This window comes from Sus scrofa, chromosome 6, assembly GCF_054392235.1.
Source record: "Sus scrofa isolate SSC_HxYL_T2T_F1_AM1 chromosome 6, Sscrofa_HxYL_maternal_Yorkshire_Landrace_v2.0, whole genome shotgun sequence".
Lineage (NCBI taxonomy): Eukaryota > Metazoa > Chordata > Mammalia > Artiodactyla > Suidae > Sus > Sus scrofa.
In genome coordinates, this window is record NC_139388.1 from 160,476,867 (window position 1) to 160,497,348 (window position 20,482).

Sequence of the window (20,482 nt, forward strand, 5' to 3'; positions counted from 1 at the left end):
ATTCTTTTTCTCACATTATCCTCCATCACATTGCATCACAAGTGGCTAGATATGGTTCCCTGTGCTATACAGCAAGATCTCATTGCTTACCCACTCCAACAAAGCTCATATTTTTAATCACAAGCTACACTGCCTCTCATTCCAGGCATGGGACAGACAGTATTTGGGATGATGCAGAATTTATTGCAGGACTGAGTGGACTGGCAAGGATCCAGACTGTAAGATCCTACACTAGGATGCAAGCACTGACGAGATGAAGTCAGTCATCCATGGTAGGGTAATGTTGGAGTGGTGACAAGTACTAGCGCTGATTTTAGGGTCCTGCTACTTTATATGGCACCTGTGTACAAATTAGAAAAAAGCGCCCCCTCACTTCCTTTGGGAAGACACCACTCAGCAGCATGCAAAGTTTAGAACCTTTGAATGGAAAAAATGGAGCCCCTTTCTGGGCAGAGGAATTAGGATAGGGTGGAATCTCAGCGAATATTCTCTCTTTTGACTGGTGTCTTTTTGGAGTACACAACCTGTACAATAATACAAAGTGATCTTTGACAGGTGGGAAAGGCACAGGTAAAAGGTGAATGTCTGGATAAAGATCCTTGGCCTGAGAGAGAGTTAGAATCCAGCTCTGAGTGATTCTAAAGCCAGAGTGACTGATCATAAGAACTACTTAGGGTGGGGTTAAAGGTGGATTATTGCTAAAACAAAACAAAACAAACAAAGAAAAAACAGATTACCAGGCCCTCTCTTTGATAACTCTAACTCAATACAACTGGAGTGGGTAATTCTTTTTTTTTTTTTTTTTTTTTTTTTGTCGTTTGTCCTTTTAGGGCCACATCTGTGGCATGTGGAGGTTCCCAGGTTAGGGGTCTAATCGGAGCTGTAGCCACTGGCCTATGCCAGAGCCACAGCAACACCAGATCCGAGTCACGTCTGTGACCTACACCACAGCTCATGGCAACACTGGATCCTTAACCCACTGAGTGAGGCCAGGGATCGAACCCAAAACCTCATGGTTCCTAGTTGGATTCATTAACCCCTGAGCCATGATGGGAACTCCTGGAGTGGGTAATTCTTATGATTAGAAAAGCTTAGGAAATACTGCTCTATGCCCTGCTTATAACACTGTATTGCAACTGTCTCTATTAGCAGCTCTGATAAACATCTGGCCTACTGGACTGTCTTGAGGGCAGGGCCGTGTCTGATTCAAGTCTATATCCATAGTACCTAGAAAAAGCTCTGACACATGAAGAAAAAAAAGAGTCCATCAACAGAGAAAAAGTCCATTAACGGAATGACTTCATAGCCCATCAAAGAATATTCTGGGGAATTCCCACTGTGGTGCAGTGGAAACGAATCCAACTGGCCTCCATGAGAATGTGGGTTCGATCACTGGCCTCACTCACTGGGTTAAGGATCTGGCGTTGCTGTGAGCTTTGTGGTGTAGGTTGCAGATGATGTTTGGATCCCGTGTTGCTGTGGCTGTGGCTGGCAGCTGCAGCTCTGATTCAACCCCTAGTCTGGGAACTTCCATAAGCCACGGGTGCGACCCTAAAACCAAAAAAAAAAAAAAAATTCTGGTTTACTCATCATGTAATTACTCTCTCTGCCAAGGCTAACTCTGTGTACTCCTTCCCTGCTTGCTTCCTTCTTCTTGATCCCCTCATCACCATCTGGTCCTCTGCCTACCCCCACAGGATAGTCCCCCCACAACCAGGACTTTCAGACTCTTCTAGAGCCTGGTGTGTGTCCTGATATTCGCACCTGCATTGGGGTCTGGGCTCAGCTTCCCACTCACTTGCTGTGATTCTGCATCTTTGGGCCTTGCTCCCCCCTCTGTGAAACAGAATGGTTCTGTACTATGACTTCTGAGGTCTCTTCCGACTCTGATATGTTAGAATTCTCCAACCAGAATCTACAATTTCTGGTAAATTCTCTAAGATGAGATGGCCTTATTTGAGGCCTTCCTATGGGCATTGCTTAGCCAGCTGGTCGTAGCCCTGGTGATGAGCAGCTGTAGTCAGGGATTTTCCTGAGGGCTGCTTTGCTGGTGGAGGATCTCTTTAATGGGCATGCTCCCCATAGGCTCTGGCCACCTCCATGGGCAATTCGGTAAATACTGGCTGCCTGATGGATGTGTTAGATGGGAGGCCAATTGGAGAAGAAATATCTGAGGAGCCCAGGAAAACATAGCAGTTCAAAGGCAGAGGGCTGTGCTGAGTAGGCTTCCAAATTCACTCACCCTCCCAGGCTTTGAATGTGAGCTCCATCGGAAAAACACGAGTGTCTGATTCCAAGGGAATGGCTTCTAGTAAAAAAAATAATAAAGAGGGGCTTTGAACGCTTCTTGGAAATCAGCTTCTATAAAATAGTGTTTGAGAAACTGAATGCAAGTCAAGCAGAAACATGGACTGAAATACTCCCTTTGCATATTCGTTCTTTTAAAACATTTTATTTTTAAATATGAAAATAATGTGTCCATATGGTTAAGGAATCCAAACAGTATAGAAAGCTACAAAATACAAAGCAAAAATCTCCCATCCTTCCTCTCTTCTCATCTTCTGTCCCATGAGGTAGCAATTTGTTTCTTTTCTTGGTCTGTGATTATTACGTGAGTTTATAAAAATTTTTAAAGAATTATTGTGGTAAAAATTGCATAACATAAAATTTACCATGTAAACCATCTTCAAGTGTCTAGTTTAGTGGCATAAAGCACATTCACATTGTTGTGCAACCATTACCACCTTCTATCCCTTTTAAAAAAAATGGACTATAGTTGATCTACAATATTAAATTAGTTTCAGGTGTATAACATACTGACTTAATATTTTTATAGATTATACTCCATTTAAAGTTATTACAAAATAATGACTATATCCTATTTCCCTGTGCTGTACAGTATATCCTTATTGCTTATTTATTTTACATGCAGTAATTTGTGTCTTTTAATCACCTACTTTGCTCCTCCCTCTTCCCTCTCCCCACTGGTAACCACTAGTTTTTCCTGTGAGTCTGTTTCTGTTTTGTTATATAATTTATTTGTTTTATTTTTTTAAGAATACACATGTAAGTGATAACAGAGTACTTATCTTTCTCTGTCTGATTTGTTTCACTAAGCTTAATACTCTCTAGGTCCATCCACAGTTGTAATGGTAAAATTTCATTCTTTTTTATGGCTGAGTAGTATTCCATTGTGTGTGTGTGTGTGTGTGTGTGTGTGTGTGTGCGCGCGCGTGCATGTATACTGCATCTTTTTTTAATCCATTCATCTGTTGATATACCTTTAGGCTGCTTCCATATCTTGACTATTGTAAATAATGCTACTTGAGGAAACTGAGGTGCACATATCTTTTCAAATTAGTGTTTTTGTTTTCTTTGGATATATTCCCAGCAGTGGAATTTTTGGATCATATGGTAGTTCTATTTGTAGTTTTTGAGGCAGCTCTGTGTTGTTTTCCATACTGACTGCACCAATTTATAGTCCCACCAATAGTGTACTAGGGTTCCCTTTTCTCCACATTACCAATATTTTTTATTTATAGACTTTTGGATGATAGTTGTTTTGATAGGTGTAAGATGATATCTCGTTGTTTTGGTTTGCATTTCTCTGATGACTAACAATGTTGAGCATTTTTCCATGTGCCTAAAGACCATTTGTATACTTTCTTTGGAAAAATATCTCTTCAGGTCTTTTGCTCATTTTTAAATTGGGATCTTTATTTTTTTCGATATTGAGTTGTATGAATTGTTTATGTATTTTGAAGATTAACCCCTGCCACCTTCTATCTTTACAATTTTTTTTGTCTTCCCCAAATGAAGCTTTGTACCCATTAAACAGTAACTCCCCATCCCTCTCCCCACCCAACCCCTGGCAAACACCCTTCTTACTGTCTCTATGAATTTGACTACTCTAGGCTCCTCATATAAGTAGAATCATACAGTATTTGTCCTTTTGTGACTGGCTTATTTCACTTAAGACATTTCTTTTTGACTATTAAAACAAATTTTAATTATAGTTGATTTACAATGTTCTGTCAATTTCTGTTGCACAGCAAAGTGACCTCATATATATATATATATGTAATGTGAGAAAAAGCATGTGTACATATAATCACATATATATATAAGCATTATGAGTATATAAGCATATGTATACATATGCTTTTTCTCACATTATCCTCATCATGTTTCATCACAAGTAACTAGATACAGTTTCCTGTGCTATACAGCAGGATCTCATTGCTTATCCACTCCAAATGCAAGAGTTTGCATCTACTAACCCCAAACTCCCAGTCCATCCTTCTCCCTCCCCCTTGGCAACCACAAGTCTGTTCTCCATGTCCATGAGTTTGTTTCTTTTCTATAGATAGGTTCATTTGTGCCATATATTAGATTCCAGCCATAAGTGATATCATATGGTATTTGTCTTTTTGACTATTTTTAATTTTAGGTAGTTTACCACCATAACTCTAATTTACATGTTTATATGATGTTACTTAATCTCTCAAATTTAAACCATCTTTATTGATTCCTTCCAATGAAAGATTTAACATTGTTGCTGCACTTCCAGAATCCCTTCACACTACCCATCTCTCATGTTACTGTTTTTATTTCTTCCTGGTATTTTTTTTTTTTTTTTGTCGTCTTTTCACCATTTCCTGGGCCGCTCCCACAGCACATGGAGGTTCCCAGGCTAGGGATCGAACTGGAGCAGTAGCTGCCGGTCTACACCAGAGCCACAGAAACGCAGGACCCGAGCCATGTCTGCAACCTACATTACAGCTCACGGCAACGCCAGATCCTTAACCCACTGAGCAAGGCCAGGGACCGAACCCGCAACCTCATGGTTCCTAGTTGGATTTGTTAACCACTGAGCCACGACGGGAACTCCACTTCCTGGCATTTTTACCTCTTCAAGTAGGTGCTTCTCTCTACTGAACTCTAGACTCATACTCAAGTGCCTACTTGATATCTCCACTTGGATATCTAACAAAACATCTCAGATTTAAAATATCTCAAACTAAATTCATGGCCTTTGACGTCACCCCACTCTGCCTCTCCCCTGCACCCAGTCTTCCTTACTCAGTAAAGGCCAGCTTCATCTTTGTAGTTGTTTGGATCCCAAATCTTACAATTGCACCCCATTCCTTTTTGTCCCCATCATGTCTCACATCCAAAGTGGTAGAAAATCCTGTTGGCTTTACCTCAAATTATATCCAGACACTGACCACTCCTCTTTACCTTCCCTTGTTAAACCATTGTCATCTTTCAATTGAATTATTAAAATATTTTAACTTGTCTTCCTACTTCCTTCCTTGGGTTGCTATAGTCTAATTACAAAATAGTAGCCAAGAAGATTTTTTTGTTTTTGTTTTTTTTGGAAGTATAGTTGATTTACAGTATTGTGTTAGTTTTAGCCAAGAAGGTTTTTTTTTCATTCTTTAAATGAATATCAGATCATGTTACTCCTCTGCTCAAAATCAACCAATGACTTTCCTTCTCATTCACAATAAAAGCCAAATTCCTTGTGACAGCCAAGAAGCTCCTACCAAGACTTTTCAAACATTACTGTGCATACTGTTCACCTGGGGTCTTGTTAAAAGTGCAGATTATATTCCTAGGTGATTTGATGCTATTGGTTCATGGACTGCAATTTTATTACAAGGCTTCTTGATCTCCACAACCAGCATACTATCCTCCCTTGCCTCTTGGGTTCTCCTCCTCTGTTTTCTTGCTCCAGCCTCATGCATGTTCCCACTTCTGTCTTTACACTTGCTGTTTTCTCTGCCTTCACTCCTCTCCCAGGTATTTGTAAGGCTCATTCTTGCCCCTCTACCCCGCCCCGCATAGATTGTTTCTAACATAGCAACTTTTTTCTGAAGCCTTCTCTTATCTCATTTATTTATTTATTTATTTTTGTCTTTTTTTGTCATTTCTTGTGCCACTCCAGCGGCATAGGGAGGTTCCCAGGCTAGGGGTCGAACTGGAGCTGTAGCCGCCAGCCTACACCAGAGCTACAGCAATGCTGGATCCGAGCTGCGTCTACAACCTACACCACAGCTCACGGCAATGCCGGATCTTCAACCCACTGAGCAAGGCCAGGGATCGAACTCGTAACCCCATAGTTCCCAGTCGGATTCGCTAACCACAGAGCCACGATGGGAACTCCTTATCTCCTTATTTAAAATGGCATTCCTTCTCTTTATGATTCACCCTATAGCCCCTGTCCCTATTCAATCTTTCTACATAGCCAGGGTGTACAAACTTCTTTTGGGTCATGGTTCAAATCTGGCTTTCCGCTTGTTTTGGAAATAAAGTTTTGTTAGAATAAAGCTACTTGTGTTTATTTATATATTGTTCATGGCTGCTTGCTTGCTGTAATAGTAAAGACCTTAGGGTCTGCAAAACCTAAAATATTTACTATCTCTCTGATTCGTTACATAAAGAGTTTGCTGATTTCTGCTTTGTAGCATTCATCACCATCTGACTTAAAAATCACTATTTATTTGCTTATGATTTATCTTGTCTCAACACAGTGATGATTTCGGAGAAAATGTTTGCCAACCCGATACATGCATTACCTCTTTCTCTTTCTTTCTTCCATTTTCCTCCTGCCTGGAATATGGATGTAAGTCTGTAGGTACAGAGGCCATATTGTAACTATGAGGTTACAAGCTTGAGGATGAAGGCCACGACACTAAGGATGGTGGAGCAGAAAGATGGATGTGGCTGATGCCCCTGAGTTTTTTGTTGAATTCTAACTCTAAGCTGCCTATTCATAGATTCTTTGTTGTGCAATAAAAGTAAACTGTTATCTGTTTAAACCACTGTAAAAAAAAAAGGGCATTATCTATTTTGTTCATTATTATATTCCTAATACCTAGAAAGGGGCCTACCATAGGGAATCATTCAATCAGTATCTGTGAAATGAATAATTGATTAAATTTGAGTTAAAATATGTGTACTTAAACTTTTGTCAGCCATTTAGACAGCCTCTACTGACTTCCCACCATATAAAATGAAGACACAGTTTGACTTGACTTCTGATGGCCAGGAGGCCATCATATTGTTTTCATATTAGGCCTTGTACTGTAATTATAACTAAATCTTTGTTTTGTCTATAGGTTGATTCTAAAAATGCTTGACCTGAAAAAGGCATTCAGCTACATATTTGTAAATGGGTAAACTATAGAATCTAGAAGTATTATTAAACTCATGGAGAAGAAATAATAATTGTAAGCCATTAGTACCTGAAGAGAAGTATTCCTGTTATCGAGTCAGTGAATGATCTTTCCTTTTCTTTTCTTTTTTTTTTAGGGATGAAGGTGTTTTTTATTAAAAAAAATAGCTCCTCAAGAATCTTGCAAAGGAAGGGACTATTTCACACTCTGAAGGATAGACATTTGGATACAAAATTACAAGTATGTTGACTCCATTTAGGACCCACTTCCTCCAAGAGCATAGGAAGGAGACAGCTGAAGCAAACAAGCAATTCTGTAAAACAAAGAGTTAGAAACCTTACAAATAGGATTAAAATCTAAACTCTTTTGCTTAAATTTTTTTTTTTACTATATCAAAAGCCCTGCTTTAGTGACATGCGAACCCCACCAGAAAATAACCCCAATACCCCCTTGTCAGTAACATGCCCAAGCTGATCAGTCAACTCAGATTTCCAAACCCCTGTGTGTATAAGTACATGTGTCTTTTATACCAAAGCCCCAGGGATCAGGTGACAGCTCCTGCTATCACGGGCTTCCACCTGTTAACCAACCAGTGCTGGTCCCCCTCAGAAGGGTGGGCTGGCACAGAGAAGCCCTGAGATGGCAATGAGGGAATAACAGCCCCAAATAGTTAACTTTTCATGTGCTCCACCCCCACCCCATTCAGAAGGAGATCCTTGTTTTTAATGGGCACACCCCATGGCATATGAAAGTTCTTGAGCCAGGGACTGAATCCGAGCTGCAACTGCAGCAAGTCTAGATCCTTTAAACCACTGCACCTGGGTGGGGATTTAACCTGAACCTGGGTGGGGATTGAACCTGAACTTTTACAGTGGCCCAAGCCACTGCAGTGGGATCCTTAACCCACTGTGCCATAGAGGGCATTCCAGGAGATCCTTATTTCTAAGCAGACTACCTTCTCGAATTTGGTTCCCAGTGACCAAAATGGTTTTTTCCCCCTTAGGAAAAAACACATATTTACCTGCACACCCACATATATAACCTTTCATTTTTGCATTTAAATATTAAATACTATTCTTCTTTGTGTTATAAATGGAGAACCCAACAATAAGAACTATTTCTTTTAGTGTAGGGCTATCCCTCCATTTATGCTGAACTTATCACGTCATTAGCCCCGGGCAGGGGAAGCAGCACACCAGATCTAGGGCATTTTCCTACCTGATTGCCCACACTTCCTTCTCCCCTAATTCTTACACCGAATAGAAAGTTGGCTATAACCTTATAAGTAATGGAACTTCCACCGAGCAGGGAAATTCTAACCCAACCAGAGTCAGGCCCCCTGACCGCCACTCAACTACCACTCAGAGGAAGTCCTCCCCTTCCCTTCACAAATACCGTGTTCTCCGTCCAGATAGCTGTGCCTACTGGACAAACACACCTGCTGAAATGAAGCAGGAGTTGTGATTCCCAACCTCCCTCCCCACTAAGTACTAGAAAGCTTCAGTGATAGGAGAAAAAAAAAAAGGTGTGTGTGTGTGTGTGTGTGTATGTGTGAAGAGATTAAGAACTTGAGCCCTCTCTTCTGGCCAAAGAAAGCAAGAGATATTAACTGGGCATGAGGAATAAAAAAAGACCTTGCTATTCTGCCTTTTGAATATAGCTATTATAACAGTTGAGAGGGGTGAAAGTGGGGGCGGGATGTAGAAGTAGGAGGGGTACAAGTTGAGTCCACTTAGTTTTGTACGGGAATGGCTCATTGCCAGTTTCGTGGAGAAGGCATGTGCGGATGAGAGCTTCCGCAAAAGTCACAGCAAAAAGGTCACAGCTGAAAGGGGGAATCGGTCTTAGAAGTAACCTTTTTTCTCCTGGCCGACAGTCTGGGGAATGTGGATGCTAGCACCATGGTTGGTCACGCCTGCAGAGAAGTCGTCGATGTGGGTTTTGTGGAATCCAGTTAGGCGCCAGGCGTTGTCCAGGCCCCCTTGAGATCTTAGGCTTGGATGTGGTACTGGTGATTGTAGGCTTGCTTAGTTTCTTGATGGCCTCATCAATATACTTCAGATCCTTCTCCTCTCTCATGGCCTTGGTGCTAAAGTTGGTGGGGCAGCCAGCACCATTCCAGTTCCCAGGAATGGGCTTAGGATCAAAGGTGACGATCACTCTGAAGGCTTCGCGCACACGATGCAAGATGAATCAGACCACCCAGAGATGATCTCCCGTGTCGATTCCTTCACAGGGTCCTATCTGGAATTCCCACTGGGCATGCATGACCGTGGCATTCGTGGCCCTGATCTTGATCTGGGCATACAAGCAGGCCCAGTAGTGAGCCTCCACAATGTCCCTGCTATAGGCTTTGTCTGCTACAACACCACAGCAGTACAGACACTGGGGCCCAGGGAAGTCGGTGGAAGGCCAACCAAAGGGGTACCCATCTGTGCCCATGGAGAGCATATTCCTGCTCCATTCCAAACCAGGAGTGCTGGCTGCTCACCATGTCCATAATCCATTTACAGGTGTGCCTTAAATTGGTCTCTGCTGGCTTTCGGTTTTACTTGAAGAATTCACAGAATACCAGCTTGTTGGGAAGGATCCCAAAACCTGGCAGCAGGGACCAGATACATATCACTGTTGGAGCCTTCAGACTGAAAAGTACTAGAGCCATCAAAATTCCACTTAAGCAACTCTTCTATACACTTGGCTTCGAATCCAGGGTCCGGGTCTTGCAGTGCAATCCCTCTCCCTTAGCATCAATCCAGATGTAGCTTGGACTTTCCTGCCCTGAGGCAGGAACTTGTACACCTGCTTGATGCCTTTGTTCAAGTGGTAGCTTGTTGAGGTGGCCATGGTGGAAGGTGTTCCCAGCCACATGAGATTAACGGTATTGATGAGGCAGCCCTCCTTAGCCCTTCTCTTTTTGGAGTTGCATTCACAGCTCTTGTGGGTTTCAGGCTCTTGCTGGTCCAAGCAGGTGGCAGGGTGAGCAGGCTGTGAGAGTGAGGTGTGGATAGGAGAGGCAAGGCCAGAGGTGCTGCTTAGACAATCCTCTCTTCTTCCAATTCTTGGATCTGGATGATCTTTTCTTATTCTAAGTCACTTGCTTAAAATCAGGTGCATTTGGATCATAATGTCCTTACACAATTTTGATTTTCACAAAATTCTAATCTCTTTGAGAAAAATCATAGAATATACATTTTCATGATATATTTAACATCATTTGTCATCTTAGTCTTATAATTTTGCAATAGAAGTCATTTTCTCCTTTTTTTTACCCCCAAAACCTGATTTTGACAGAATGCGTGGTAGATTTTTTTGCACAGCTATAAATCTGGCTTTATATTTTACTTCTGAATTAGTTCCATTGTTTCTTGCATCACATAGATTTCTCTTTTTTAGCTTCCTTTTTTCATTTTGCTAGAGTATGTCCTCAAGTAATTTTCAGAAGAGAAGAGTAGGAGGTAAATGTAAAGGTTTCCATTGCTGATGTAACATATCATCACAAACTTAGCATCCTAAAATAACACAGATAGATGATTTTAACAGTCCTATAGGTTAGATGTGCTGTTGGGATATCACTAGGGTAAAATCAAAGTATCATCAGGGTTGGATTCCTTTCTGCAGACACTCAGGGAAATCTGCTTCTTTGCCTTTCCTGACTTCTATGGTCACTTACATCTTTTGGCTCACGGGCTGCTCCTCCAACTTCAAAGCCAGCAACGTGGCTCAGTAATATCTCTAGTCACTCTTATACAGTCACATCTCCCACTGACCACCAAGGAAAACTTTTCCTACTTTTAATGACCCATGTCAAGGTCCTTAATTTGATCACATTTCCAAGTCTCTCTTGCCATGGTAGGTAATGTACTCACAGGTTTCTGGAATTAGGATGTGGACACCTTTGGGGGGAGGTCATTCTTTTGCCTATCATGTAAACTTTTGGTGTCCCCCTAAATCCTGAAATTTTTTTTCAGTTTTAAATATATCTTTTTTATTTTAAAATTTTTATTATTTTTTATAATGATTTTAATTTTTTCCATTAAAACTGCTTTACAATGTTCTGTCAATTTTCTACTGTACAGCAAGGTGACCCAGTTATACATACAAGTATACATTCTCTTTTCTCACATTATCATGCTCCATCATAAGTGACTAAATATAATCCCCAGTGCTATACAGCAGGATGTCATTGCTTATCCATTCCAAAGGAAATAGTTTGCATCAATTAACCCCAAATTCCCAGTCCATCCCACTCCCTCCCCCTCCCCTTTGGCCACCACAAGTGTGTTCTCCAAGTCCATGATTTTCTTTTCTGTGGAAAGGTTTGTTTGCACTGTATGTTAGATTCCAGATGTGTGATATCATATGGTATCTGTCTTTCTCTTTCTGATTTACTTCACTCAGTATGAGAGTCTCCAGTTCCATCCATGTTGCTGCAAAAGGCATTAATTTGTTCTTTTTTATGGCTGAGTAGTATTCCATTGTGTATATATACCACATATTCTTAATCCAATCATCTGCTGATGGACATTTAGGTTGTTTCCATGTTTTGGCTATTGTGAATAGTGCTTCAATGAACTTGCGGGTGCATGTATCTTTTTCAAGGAAAGTTTCATCTGGATATATGCCCAAGAGTAGAATTGCTGGGTCATATGCTAGTTCTATATATAGTTTTCTAAGGTACCTCCATTCTGTTTTCCATAGTGGTTGTACCAACTTGCATTCCCACCAACAGTGCAGGAGGGTTCCCTTTTCTCCATACCCTCTCCAGCACTTGTAATTTGTAGACTTATTAATGATGGCCATTCTGACCGGTGTGAGGTGGTATCTCATGGTAGTTTTGATTTTCCTTCCTCTAATAATCAGAGATGTTGAGCATTTTTTCATGTGCTTGTTGGCCATCTGTATAGCTTCTTTGGAGAAATGTCTATTTAGGTCTTTTACCTATTTTTCAGTTGGGTTGTTGGCTTTTTTGCTGTTGAGTTGTATAAGTTTGTATATTCTAGAGATTAAGCCCTTGTCCATTACATCATTTGAAACTATTTCCTCCCATTCTGTAAGTTGTCTTTTTGTTTTCTTATTGGTTTCCTTTGCTGTGCAAAAGCTTGTCAATGAGATTGGTTTATTTTTGCTTTTATTTCTGATGCTTTGGGAGACTAACGTGAGAAAACAGTTGTAAGGTTGATATCAGAGAATGTTTTGCCTAAGTTCTCTTCTAGGAGTTTGATGGTGTCTTTTCTTATGTTTAAGTCTTTAAGCCATTTTGAGTTTATTTTTGTGCATTGTGTGAGGGTGTGTTTCAGTTTCATTGATTAACATGCAGCTGTCCAGGTTTCCCAGCACCACTTGCTGAAAAGACTGTCTTTTTCCCATTATATATTCCTGTCTCCTTTGTCAAAGTTTAATTGATTGTAGGTGTCTGGGTTTATTTCTGGGTTCTCTATTCTGTTCCATTGGTCTGTATGTCTGTTTTGGTACCAGTACCACACTGTCTTGATGACTGCAGCTTTGTAATTATTGCCTGAAGTCTGGGAGAGTTATGCCTCCTGCTTAGTTTTTGTTATTCACAATTTCTTTGGCAGTTCTGGGTCTTTTGTGATTCCATATAAATTTTTGGAGTGCTTGCTCTAGTTCTGTGAAAAATGTCCTGGGTAATTTGATAGGGGTTGCATTGAATCTGTAGATTACTTTGAGTAGTATGGTCATTTTTACAATATTAATTTTTCCAACCCAGGAACATGGAGTATCTTTCCAGTTCTTTGAATTTAATTTCCTTGATTGATGTTTTATAGTTGTCAGCATATAAGTCTTTCACCTCCTTGGTCAGGTGTATTCCCAGGTATTTGATTTTTTGGGGTGAAATTTTAAAAGTTATTGTATTTTTGCATTCCTTTTCTAATATTTCATTGTTAGTACACAGAAATGCTACTGAGTTCTGAAAGTTAATCTTATATCCTGATGCTTTGCTAAATTTGTTGATCAGTTCAAGTAGTTTTTGGGTTGAGACCTTAGGGTTTTCTATATATAGCATCATGTCATCCACATACAGTGACAATTTTACCTCTTCTCTTCCAATCTGGATAAATTTTATTTCTTTTGTTTGTCTGATTGCTGTGGCTAGGACTTCCAATACTATGTTGAATAACAGTGGTGAAAGTGGGCATCCTTGTCTTGTTTCAGATTTTAGTGGGAAGGCTTTCAGCTTTTCTCCATTAAGTATTATATTTGCTGTGGGTTTGTCATAAATGGCTTTGATTATGTTAAGGTCTGTTCCCTCTATACCCACTTTGGTAAGAGTTTTGATCATGAAAGGATATTGGACTTTTTCTGCATTTATTGAGATGATAATGTGGTTTTTGACTTTTCTTTTGTTAATGTGGTGTATGACATTGATTGATGTGCCTATGTTGAACCATCCTTGTGAACCTGGGCTGAATCCCACTTGGTCATGGTGTATGATCTTTTATATATGTTATTGGATTCAGTTGGCTAAAATTTTGTTGAGAATTTTTGCATCTATATTCATCAGAAATATTGGCTTATAGTTTTCTTTTTTCATGGTATCTTTGTCTGATTTGGGTATTAGGGTGATGGTGGTGTCATAGAATGTCTCTGGGAGTGTTCTTTCTTCTTCAACCTTTTGGAAAATTTTAAGAAGGATGGAAATTTCCTTGTTGTATGTTTGGTAGAATTCACCTGTGAAGCCATCTGGTTCTGGACTTTTATTTGTAGGGAGTATTTTTATGACATATTCAATTTCATTTATAGTGATTGGTCTGTTCAGTTGATCTATTTCTTCTTGATTCAGTTTTGTTAGGCTGTAAGTTTCTAGAAAGTCATCCATTTCTTCTAGGTTGCCAAATTTGCTGGCATACAATTGTTCCCATAGTATACTCTTATGGGTTTTTTTTGTTTGTTGGTTTGTTTTTTGTTTTTTGTTTTGGTATTTCTTCAGTATCCATTGTGATTTCTCCTTTTTCATTTCTTATTTTGTTTATTTGGGTTTTTTCTCTCCTTGCTGAGTCTGGCCAGAGGTTTGTCAATTTTGTTTACCTTTTCAAAGAAACGGCTCTTGGTTTTATTGATTTTTTCTATTGTTTTTTGAATCTCTATTTTATTGATTTCCTCTCTGATCTTTATGATTTCCTTCCTTTTGCTGACTTTAGGTTTCATTTGTTCTTCTTTTTCCAATTTGGGTGGATGGGTTAAGCTGTCGATTTGAGATTTTTCTTCTTTTCTGAGGAAGGCATGTATTGATATTAACTTCCCTCTGAGCACTGCTTTTGGGGCACCCCATAGATTTTTGAATGGTTGAGTCTTCATTATCATTTGTCTGGAGGTATTTTTAAATTTCCTCTTGATTTCCTCATTGACCCATTGTTTTTTTAGTAGCATGTTGTTTAGTCTCCATACAGTTAGTTTTTTCTCATTTATTTTCCTGTGGTTGATTTCTACTTTCATGCCATTGTGGTCAGAAAAAATACTTGAAATAAATGCTATACTCTTAAATTGGTTGAGGTTAGCTTTGTGCCCCAGTATGTGATCAATCCTTGAGAATGTTCCATGTGCACTTGAGAAGAATGTATATTCTGATTTTTTTTATGTAATATTCTGAAAATATCAATGAAGTCTAATTTTTCTATTGTGTCATTTAGGATCTCTGTTACCTTATTGATTTTCTGTCTAGAGGATCTGTCCATTGATGTGAGTGGGGTGTAAAAGTCTCCCACTATGATCGTATTCCCATCAATTTCTCCTTCTATGTCTGTTAGTATTTGTTGTAGGTACCTGGGTGCTCCTATATTAGGGGCATATATATTGACAATTCTAATATCCTCTTATTGAATGGATTCTTTTACCATTAAATAGTGTCCTTCTTTGTCTTTCTTTATGGCCTTCATTTTAAAGTCTATTTTGTCTGATAGGAGTATTGCAACCCCTGCTTTCCTTTCTTGTCCATGGTAATGAAATATCTTTTCCCATCCCCTCACTTTCAATCTATATGTGTCCTTTGTAGACAGCACATTGTAGGTTTTTGCTTTTTTATCCAATCTGCCACTCTGTGTCTTTTGATTGGAGCATTCAGTCCAATTACTGACATTTAAGGTAATTATTGATAGGTATGTATTGCCATTTTAAACCTTGTTTTCCAGTTGATTCTATGTTTCTCCTTTCGTCCTTTCTTTTTTCGGTTGGATGATTTCCATTTATTTTATACTTGAGTACTTGTCTTTTTAGTTTTTATGAATGTAATGTTTGGTTTTGATTTGTGGTTGCGCTGTTTTTTAAGTCCGTTAACCCCTTCCTATATCTGCTTGCTTTAGCCTGATAGTCATATAGGCTCAAACACATTATTTAAAAAGAAGAACAAAAAGAAAGATGAATCTGTATTTTCTTACTTTCCTTGACCACATTCTATGATTTTGTATTCCTTTTTAACATCTTCATGTGCATCCTTTTGCTGATCCTTGTGTTTATAGTAGTTTTTTTTCTCTCTCTTTTAGATCTATATGCTGGCTTCTTTAAGTGATTGCTTTCCAATTGTGGTTTCCTCCGTCCTCTTTCTTTTTACTTCTTTTTTTATTTTGAGAAGCTCTTCCAAAGCTCTTTTAGAATGGGTTTACTATTGCTGTACTCTTTTAGCTCTTGTTCATTGGAGAAATTCTTTATTTCCTCTTCTATTTTAAATGATATTCTTGCTGGATAGAGTATTCTAGGCTGCAGATTTTTTCTTTTAAGCACTTTAAGTCTATCTTGGCACTCACTTCTGGACTGTAGTGTTTCTGTGGAGAAATCAGCTGATATCTTTATGGAGGTTCCCTTATAATTAACACTTAGTTTTTCTCTTGCTGCCTTTAGAATCCTCTCTTTATCTTAACCTTTGCCACTTTTATTATAATATCTCTTGGTGTGGGCCTATTTGGGTTCAACTTGTTTGGGGATCTCTGTGCTTCTTGTATCCTGATATCTGTTTCCTTTAGATTTGGAAAGTTTTCAGATACATTTTCTTCAAATGTACTTTCAATCCCCTTTTCTTTTTCTTCTCCTTCTGGAATTCCTATATTCCTATATTTGGCCCACTTTATATTATCCCATAGATCTCTTATATTGCTTTCATGTTTTTTTCATTTGGTTTTATGTCTTCTGTCCTGATTGGGTGATTTCTATTATTTTATCTTCCAAGTCACTAATTCGCTCCTCTGCATTATTCATTCTGCTCTTTAGTGCCTTTATCTCAGTTTACATCTCTGCAAATGAATTTTATAATTTTTATATGTTCCTCCGTATATTTTCTAGTTCCTTTCTAAAGGGATCTGCATTACTGTTCATATCCTCTCTTAATTCCTTGATAGTCAGCCTTAATTCCTTCAGTATTTTCACTACCTCCCTTTTGAATTCAGTGTCTGTCAGGCTGCAGAGTTCTGTTTTATTGTTTGCTGGTTCAGGTGAATTCTCCTGTTCTTTTAACTGGGAATGGTTCCTGAGCTTCTTCATTTTGCTTGTGTTTTTCTTTTTCTGTGAGTTTAGGGAAGCCAAACTGTAGTCTTGGAGGGCTACTTCTATGCAAGAGAACCCTTTTGTATTTTGTGGGGGGTTACTATTTATTTTTGGCATGGGAATTTGAATATTTGCTGTCTCTTTCTTTGGTGTGAGTAGGCTGTTATCCCCAGGGTGCTGAGTGTGTTTCCAGGGAGAAGGAGGCAATGGGTAGGGCTAGTAGTCAGTGCCTGGTTGCTGGGCTCTTAACAGCAGCAAGGACCTGCAGGCTACTCCTAGTTGCAGGGCCCTGGGAAGTGGTAATGAGCCTAGGTGGATATATACAAGGTGTCCAGAGCATTTGGCAGTGGCTGCAGCAGAGTGTGTGAGTTTCCAGAGGAACGAGAGCAACAACAGATAGTGTTCAATTGCAATGCCCTCCTCTGAGGTGATTGGAGCCACAGGTGGTGCCTGTTCAGGGACCCCTAGTGGTAGTGGGGCACACCCACCTCTGGAGTCAGTTATAACTGTGGTGGTTTGCCCCCTCCGCCCGCAGACCATGCAAAAAGCACCCCCCCGAGTCACTTAGCCCACAAAGGAGGTGCTGCACAGACTGCTCCTAGTTTCAGGATCCTGGGAAGTGATAGAGATCAAGCATGTGGGCACTGCCTGAAGTTTGGCAGTGGCAGCAAGAGGGCCAGTGTGCTCCTAGGGGTGCGAGAGCAACAACAGGTGGTGTTCGGTCATAATGCCCTCCTCTGTGGTACCCTTGAGGTGATTGGGGCCACAGTGGTGCCTGTTCATGGACCCCTAATAGTGGCAGGCTATGCCCACCTCTGGAGTCAGAGATAACTGTGGTGGTTTGCCCCCACCATCTGTAGACCATGCAAGAAGCACCTTGTCCTGCTTAGCCCCCACAGGAGGTACTTTACCAGTTGCTCCTAGTTGTAGGTTCCTGGGAAGGGACAGTGATCAAGTGTCTGAGCACTGCCTAGAACGTTTGGCAGTGGCAACTGCAGGGCAGGTGTGCTCCCAGGGAAGCGAGAGCAATAGCATGTGGTGTTCTGTCACAATGTCCTCCTTTGTGGTGCCCTCTGAGGTGGCTGGGACTGCGAGTGGTTCTCGTTCAGGGATCTCCAGTGGCGGTGGGCCACGCCCACCTCTGGAGTCAGGGATAACTGCCGTGGTTTGCCCCTACCACCTGGAGACCACACAAGAAGCACCCCGCTCCACTTAGCCCACGCAGGAGGTGCTGCACCAGCTGGTCCTAGTTGTAGGGTCTTGGGAAGGGACAGTGATCAAGCATCTGGGTGCGGTCCAGAACGTTTGGCAGTGGCAGCTGCAGGGCAGGTGTGTTCCCTGCGGGTGGGCAGGGGGTGAGAGCAGTAATGTGTGGTGTTGGTTGCAGTGCCCTCTTTTTTTTTTTTTTTTTTTTTGCTGACCTCTGATGTGACTGGGGCCACAGGTGGAGCCCACTCACAGGCTCCCAGTGGTGGCAGGCCACGCCTCCCTCTGGCCTCCAAGAGGACTGCCATGTCCTGTCCCTGCTGCTTGTAGATTACACAAGAGGCACCATGTTGCACTGAGCCCCCGCTGCCCTTAGCCCACACAAGAGGTTCCCGGCCACACGTTGCCTGCGCAAGAAGCTCCCCATCTCCCGAAGCCCAAGCAAGTGGCTTCTCGACACCGGTAGCCTGCACCAGAGGTGCCCTGCCCTCTGAGAGCCTGGGCTGGCATGCGCAGGGAGATTCCTATGGCCATCTGCCCATCCTCCTCTCACCCTCCCCAACAATGGCCCCTTGCTTCTCCTGCAGGCCCAGACCTTCTCCTGGGTTCCCTCTGCTGTGGCATTCCACTCCCTAGCCCATAGCACACTGCTCCTCAGCCTGTGGCACAGCACTTCCTAGCCCCTTAGGCTGTCCCCACACAGCCAACCCTGGTCCTCTCCCCAGGACTGACCTCTGGAGCCTAGGTCTCAGTGCACAGCCCCTGCCCAAGCTTCTCAGGCTGTGGTGTCTGGGCCGATGGTGCAGATGATCTGTGCTGTCACTCTACTTTGCCCTCCTGAATTCGGCTGCTGCACTTTTTGCAGTGACTTTGAGGTCCCTCGATCTTGGCTGATTGGTTAGTGGCTTCCCAGGGTGTGGGATCCTTTTCTCCTTCACAGCTCCCTCTTAGGAAAGCCAGTCCTGTCCTGATTACTTCTCTCTCTCTTTTTCTTTTGTCCTACCCAGTTATGTCAAGAGTTTCTTGCCCTTTTTGGAGGTTTAAGTTCTTCTGCCAGCATTCAGTAGATGCTCCTGGGAGTTGTTTTACATGTAGATGTGTTTTTTTGATGTGTTTGTGGGAGAAGGTGAGTGCGACCTCTTACTCCTCCACCGTCATGATCTGCCTCCTCCTGAAATTTCTCTTCTTTCTTTCTTTCCATTTTTTTTTTTTTTGTCTTTTTGCCATTTCTTGGGCCTCTCCTGCGGCATATGGAGGTTCCCAGGCTAGGGGTCGAATTGGAACTGTAGCCGCCGGCCTGCACCAGAGCCATAGCAACGCGGGATCCCAGCCGTATCTGTGACCTACACCACAACTCACGACAACGCCGGATCCTTAACCCACTGAGCAAGGGCAGGGATCGAACCTGCAACCTCATGGTTCCTAGTCAGATTCATTAACCACTGCGCCATGATGGGAACTCCCCTCCTGAAATTTCTTAAATTAGCTTCACACTGCTAAGAGAGTTATAGGTTCAAAAATATGTTTCCTTGTAACTTTGGAGATAGTCTTCTTGTCATCTAGAGTCAATGATTGTTGACACAAGATTTGAGTGAAGTCTGATTCTTGTGTTTGTTTGTTTTTCGCTTTTTAGGGCCATACCTGTAGCATATGAAGGTTCCCAGGCTAGGGGTCTTGTTGGAGCTACAGCTGCTGGCCTATGCCACAGCCACAGCCACAGCAACACCAGATCCGAGCCACGTCTTTGACCTACACCACAGCTCATGGCAACGTTGGATCCTTAACCCCCTGAGCAAGGCCAGGGCTCGAACTTGCGACCTCATGGTTCCTAGTCGGATTTGTTTCCCTTGCACCACAATGGGAACTCCTTGTTTTTGTTTTAAGGCACATTTACTGCTTGGCATCTTTTAGGATCCTCTCCTCAAAATTTCATCAGATTACAATAGGGAGTGAGTTTTTGTTTTATTCGTTTGTTTGATTTGTTTTCATCCACCAGGTTTCATACTGGAATGATCCTTTCAACACAAAAACTTGAATTTCTGTTTAAGGACAAGAAATATTTTTTCGTTTCTGTTTTTCTTCAACATCTGCACCCTCCCCCTCCCCATGGCCTCCACTAATCTGCATCTTTTCTTTTTACATCTGAACGAGAAGGAAGCTGAATCACGTGAATCTATTCTCTATGTAGTGTAACTTTTATTAATTTTCTTGTATTTTCCTTCTCTCATTTTTCCTGTGGATGTGTTCCATGAGATTTCCTTGACTTCATCATCCAGATTACTAATTTGGTCTTTAACCATGACCAATCCACGGTGGTTTGAAAATGTTGACAAGGTTGTTCACAATTCCAATAACTCTTGGCTGCCTGTCTCTCATAGTAACAGTAGCTTCTCCAATTTCTCTAAGGGTGCTGATCAGATTTGTTTTGAAAATTCTATTTATTGCCTATGCATACTCCCTTTGGGGGCTGCTGTTTACATTTTTTAGTCTTGGGCTTTCTCTTTCACATCAATTTGCCTCAACTATTGACTGAAGTGCCTTACTTTTATTTGTGAATCTCTCATCTGGCAGCATAGGTAGCTGGCATGGTTTCCCTTAGTAAC

General features: G+C 41.3%; 1 long non-coding RNA gene and 1 pseudogene across 14 annotated transcripts in view; one reads left to right on the forward strand and one right to left on the reverse strand.

Moving 5' to 3' along the window:
• LOC102158676 (uncharacterized) overlaps positions 1 to 20,482 on the forward strand; it is a 434,799-nt gene that overhangs the window by 133,591 nt on the left and 280,726 nt on the right. The window lies entirely within an intron of this gene.
• LOC110261222 (glutamine synthetase pseudogene) lies at positions 8,820 to 10,040 on the reverse strand (annotated as a pseudogene).